The 6,109-nt window shown below is 35.6% G+C and overlaps 1 long non-coding RNA gene across 1 annotated transcript; it reads right to left on the reverse strand.

The window, feature by feature from the left end:
* Positions 1–2,850: 2,850 nt before the first annotated feature.
* On the reverse strand, positions 2,851–3,704 carry LOC120354888. Its single transcript, XR_005573278.1, has 2 exons — positions 3,598–3,704; positions 2,851–2,991 (listed from the first exon to the last, which is right to left on the reverse strand). It is a non-coding gene; the product is annotated as an uncharacterized LOC120354888 (long non-coding RNA).
* Positions 3,705–6,109: the final 2,405 nt, after the last annotated feature.

A 6,109-nucleotide genomic window follows, 5' to 3' on the forward strand; every position in this document is an offset into this window, starting at 1 on the left:
ACGCTGCAAAATTTAGGCTTAAAATGGAAAATTTTGTTTCGAGATTTTCGGGTCTTCTCCCAATGCTAGGAGATCCCGATACTTTTCAGGTAGCCCAAGTGGTGGTAAAACCTAGGAAAAATTTTACACGCCGGAAGGGTGTATGGTTTGGTATCAACGCTGATGCTCATCCGCATACAGCTAAAGTGCTGGCTAGTGCGACATCTTATGGTCAAGTTTTAGAAAAGATGTTCGCTGATGAATTGTGTGGCAAAGATTTGACTTCATTTTGATAAAAAATATGGAACATTCCCACTACATTTAAATTCACTATACAAACTTAATCAAACATAAATGAATAGTATTATCATATAGAAATTGATTGTTTCGCAGCTTCTGACTGTCCACTGGCAAGTCAAGTTGATTGAAACAGGTATCACACAAGTGACTCACATCAAATATACATTTTCAGGTTTTGATATATTTAATTTTTTCTCTTTTAGGTTGAACAATGAATGCGCAGCAAGAGAGCATTGAAATTCAAGTGTGTGGCAACAACTCATGGAGGCTGTTTCCAGTATTTTCATACCATTCTGCTTAACAGGTCCAGTATTTTATAAAGCATAATTATACAATTTGGTTGTTATTTTTCTCTTTTTGGTTGAATAATGAATGCACAACAAGAAAGCATTGATATCCAAGTGTGTGGCAATCAACTCAGGGAGGCTGTTTCCAGTATTTTTCATACCATTCTGCTTAACAGGATTCTGCTTAAGAATGATCAGAGTAAAAGAAGTTTTTCTTGCCACTACTTTTTTAAAGATGGCAATGGGAATGACAGAGAAGTGTGTAAGAACGTTTTTAAGCACACATTAAGAATCTCCGACCAGAGAATTGCAACTGCTATCAAGAAAAATACTCCTGAGGACCTGCGAGGGAGACATTCATCCTCCTAAGACACCAACATCTATAGAGATCATCTTAGAAACTTCATTAAGCTATTTCCAGCTTACCAATCCCACTATTCTTGTAACAAAAACCCACATAGACTCTACTTGTCACCCTCACTGAACATGGGCATTATTTATAAGCTATATTTGGATCACTGCAAAGAAGTAGCTCCAGAGAATGGACCTTGCAGTCTTTTTATTTTCAGAGACGTTTGATGTACTTTCGATGTACCGGTCACGGGCTGAAGGAACTTTGCCTTTTCAGCTAGGTTGAATTCATGTAGGGCTCTCCAGAAACATTGAATCTGGAGGGAGCTGTGCTGGTAATTGTAATACTCAGTGTTTGCTTTGAGATCATTGATGAAGATTGGGTAGGTCGAAAATGAGCAATTCAAGTTCCTGTTTGTTGAAAATACCCATCAGTCGGTTGGGAATAATGTCGTAAAATCTTTCGAAGAAAGCATCCAGTTGCTTGTGGATGGCTCCAATCATTTTCATCTGACAAACCAGATGTATGTACTCGAGCTTGTTCTCTTCAGTGATGGGTATGTTTTTTGTCCATCTGGTTTCAGTTCCCTCACCTCAGTCACTCCAACTCCTCGCACCTCTGCACTGAATGTCTAATCATATCCAATGCTAGAGATATGGTTTTTCTTCAAGTAGGCGAGACTTTTGTAGAAAGTGTAATCCTCACTTTGCATATCTCTGTACTTGACCAGATTATCCAGAATATGCTTGTAGAAGGAACGAGTAAAGTAGCAATCGAGAAGTTTGTTGTTATTTTTCTCTTTTTGGTTGAATAATGAATGCACAACAAGAAAGCATTGATATCCAAGTGTGTGGCAATCAACTCAGGGAGGCTGTTTCCAGTATTTTTCATACCATTCTGCTCAACAGGTCCAGTATTTTATAAAGCATAATTATACCCTTGCTTAGCACGCAATTTTATTAGCGATTTTATCCAATACAGCTAAATTCAAAATTCATAGTTTTAATTTTTGTTTTGGACAGAAATTTGAAAATGTGCACAACATGAATGCCGGTGCTCTCAAAGCGATATAATTTGAATACAGTGTGTAACCTGTCTTGATTAATTCAAAACAGTTCACAACCATGAAAAGCGAAAAATCTTTCTTTATTGCTTGGATGGAGATGCTCCAGGCAAATCCTGGAGATTGCCCTCTTCCAGTTACAAGATTTCTAGAAAAGGATATGAATTCACTTAGGCAAGTGGGTAAATAACTCCAGCTCAGTCAATACAGGTTCAAAAACTATCAATTTGATCTCAAATTTTGGTGCAGAATATTTTCTACAATTTAAAAATAAATTTGCAATCATTGAACCCACATTGACTGATCTAGAGTCATTCTCCAATTTCGCAGGAACAACATCTATGTGTGCGACCAGACTATAACATGGCATCCTATTTTTTGATGTGCTGAGCCATACACTGTCAATACTCCATTGGACGTTTTCAAGTGCTTGTTTCCAGATTCATTGATAGTCCAGTATTTTATAAAGCATAATTATACGATTTGGTTGTTATTTTTTTCTCTTTTTGGTTGAATAATGAATGCACAACAAGAAAGCATTGATATCCAAGTGTGTGGCAATCAACTCTCGGAGGGTGTTTCCAGTATTTTTCATACCATTCTGCTTAACAGGTCCAGTATTTTATAATGCAAAATTATACCCTTGCTTAGCACGCAAGTGACTAACGTCAAATATACACTTTTAGGATTTGATATATTTAATTTTTTCTCTTTTAGGTTGAATAATGAATGCGCAGCAAGAGAGCATTGATATCCAAGTGTGTGGCAATCAACTCAGGGAGGCTGTTTCCAGTATTTTTCATACCATTCTGCTTAACAGGTCCAGTATTTTATAAAGCATAATTATACAATTTGGTTGTTATTTTTTCCTCTTTTTGGTTGAATAATGAATGCACAACAAGAAAGCATTGATATCCAAGTGTTTGGCAATCAACTCAGGGAGGCTGTTTCCAGTATTTTTCATACCATTCTGCTTAACAGGTCCAGTATTTTATAAAGCATAATTATACCTGTGCTTAGCACGCAATTTTATTAGCGATTTTATCCAATACAGCTAAATTCAAAATTTATAGTTTTAATTTTTGTTTTGGACTGAAATTTGAAAATGTGCACAACATGAATGCCGGTGCTCTCAAAGCGATATAATTTGAATACAGTGTGTAACCTGTCTTGATTAATTCAAAACAGTTCACAACCATGAAAAGCGAAATATCTTTCTTTATTGCTTGGATGGAGATGCTCCAGGCAAATCCTGGAGATTGCCCTCTTCCAGTTACAAGATTTCTAGAAAAGGATATGAATTCACTTAGGCAAGTGGGAAAATAACTCCAGCTCGGTCAATACAGGTTCAAAAACTATCAATTTGATCTCAAATTTTGGTGCAGAATATTTTCTACAATTTAAAAATAAATTTGCAATCATTGAACCCACATTGACTGATCTAGAGTCATTCTCCAATTTCGCAGGAACAACATCTATGTGTGCGACCAGACTATAACATGGCATCCTATTTTTTGATGTGCTGAGCCATACACTGTCAATACTCCATTGGACGTTTTCAAGTGCTTGTTTCCAGATTCATTGATAGTCCAGTATTTTATAAAGCATAATTATACGATTTGGTTGTTATTTTTTTTCTCTTTTTGGTTGAATAATGAATGCACAACAAGAAAGCATTGATATCCAAGTGTGTGGCAATCAACTCTCGGAGGGTGTTTCCAGTATTTTTCATACCATTCTGCTTAACAGGTCCAGTATTTTATAATGCAAAATTATACCCTTGCTTAGCACGCAAGTGACTAACGTCAAAAATACACTTTTAGGATTTGATATATTCAATTTTTTCTCTTTTAGGTTGAACAATGAATGCGCAGCAAGAGAGCATTGATATCCAAGTGTGTGGCAATCAACTCATGGAGGCTGTTTCCAGTATTTTCATACCATTCTGCTTAACAGGTCCAGTATTTTATAAAGCATAATTATACAATTTGGTTGTTATTTTTTCCTCTTTTTGGTTGAATAATGAATGCACAACAAGAAAGCATTGATATCCAAGTGTTTGGCAATCAACTCAGGGAGGCTGTTTCCAGTATTTTTCATACCATTCTGCTTAACAGGTCCAGTATTTTATAAAGCATAATTATACCTGTGCTTAGCACACAATTTTATTAGCGATTTTATCCAATACAGCTAAATTCAAAATTTATAGTTTTAATTTTTGTTTTGGACTGAAATTTGAAAATGTGCACAACATGAATGCCGGTGCTCTCAAAGCGATATAATTTGAATACAGTGTGTAACCTGTCTTGATTAATTCAAAACAGTTCACAACCATGAAAAGCGAAATATCTTTCTTTATTGCTTGGATGGAGATGCTCCAGGCAAATCCTGGAGATTGCCCTCTTCCAGTTACAAGATTTCTAGAAAAGGATATGAATTCACTTAGGCAAGTGGGAAAATAACTCCAGCTCGGTCAATACAGGTTCAAAAACTATCAATTTGATCTCAAATTTTGGTGCAGAATATTTTCTACAATTTAAAAATAAATTTGCAATCATTGAACCCACATTGACTGATCTAGAGTCATTCTCCAATTTCGCAGGAACAACATCTATGTGTGCGACCAGACTATAACATGGCATCCTATTTTTTGATGTGCTGAGCCATACACTGTCAATACTCCATTGGACGTTTTCAAGTGTTTGTTTCCAGATTCATTGATAGAGCATATAGTGTATGAAACTCAAACCTGTATGCAGTTCAAAAAGCTGGCGGGGGAGATATACAAGGTTCAAACATGAATGAGATGTCAAGATTTCTTGCAGCAAACATCATGATGGGAATAACTAGGATTTTAGGAAATTTCAAATAGCTTGCTATCAATACTTGCAAGTATTCGCTTGAGTATTGATAGCAAGCTATTTTAAATTACAACTCCCCAAAATTGGAACACCATAAGTAACTGGTAGGTACAAGTTTACCAGGTACCGTTATAATTCTGGTAGTTTCAGAGACACCTCTTGAATAATCAATTTTCAACATAATGGTCAATAGATGCGGATAATAATTTTTAATAATTGTACTTACCCAAGAAATCCAAACGTTGCAAATTATATTTATTTATTCATTTACAATGCAAATGACAATAATGTAATAACATTGGCATATAACATAATAAGGTAGTCGTTGTGCTATTTTTCTTCCAAATTTATAGGTGACAAAGTCCAAGATAAGGTTAGAATTATACATGTACAATTTTTATAAAATTTTAGTCCAAAATAAACATTATCCATATTGTCTTCCTGTCAAGTTCTGTAGGAAAATCGTAAAAATCTATGTTCATGTCACTTGCTAAATCAACTGTAAAGTTGTTATTTTCACATCCTAAAATGCAACAGAACTTCCTTTTGTTCTTAATTATCAAAATCACAACTCAAAATTATTTTATCGAAGAAAATAAATAAAATTGAACAGCAATTGACCCGCTTTGGGTGGGTCTGGTGTATGAATGCAATGAATCTTTGCCAATAGACTAGTGGCAGATGAGCACCCAAACCTGATGGTCTACTTTTACTAAACTGGCAGTAATCTTGTGGGTATACAAGGTTTATAATAGTGAAAATGCCATTGAAAAGGAAGGATAACAACATGATAGATAGACTGAATAGGATGGCATGAATACTGCAATAGAAGAAGCCCTGGAGAGGTGGGATCACTTCGAGTGATAAACCCTCTCATGCATTCTATAGGAGCAATTTCATTAACAAATCCAATTACAACATCAACATTCACGCTACAAACTTAATCATAGAAAATCCGACGAAGCAAGCACTGGCAGCATTAAAAATTCCCCACAGACTGAATGAATGCTGCAATAGAAGAAGCCCTGGAGAGGAAGGATCACTTCGAGTGATAAACCCTCTCATGCATCCTATACTTGAATGAGCAATTTCTGGTTATAGATATGCCAAAGATATCGGCACATGCCAATATTGAAGAGAGAGCTGGTGATGAAGCATTGCTTTTATATATTCCATTCACGAATTCTATGATCACTTCGCCAGCACCAGACAATAAACTCCAACTCTAGCTATTCATTAGTTACATGAAGAAAACTAAATTTTAGGA

Source organism: Nilaparvata lugens, chromosome X (genome assembly GCF_014356525.2).
Source record: "Nilaparvata lugens isolate BPH chromosome X, ASM1435652v1, whole genome shotgun sequence".
Lineage (NCBI taxonomy): Eukaryota > Metazoa > Arthropoda > Insecta > Hemiptera > Delphacidae > Nilaparvata > Nilaparvata lugens.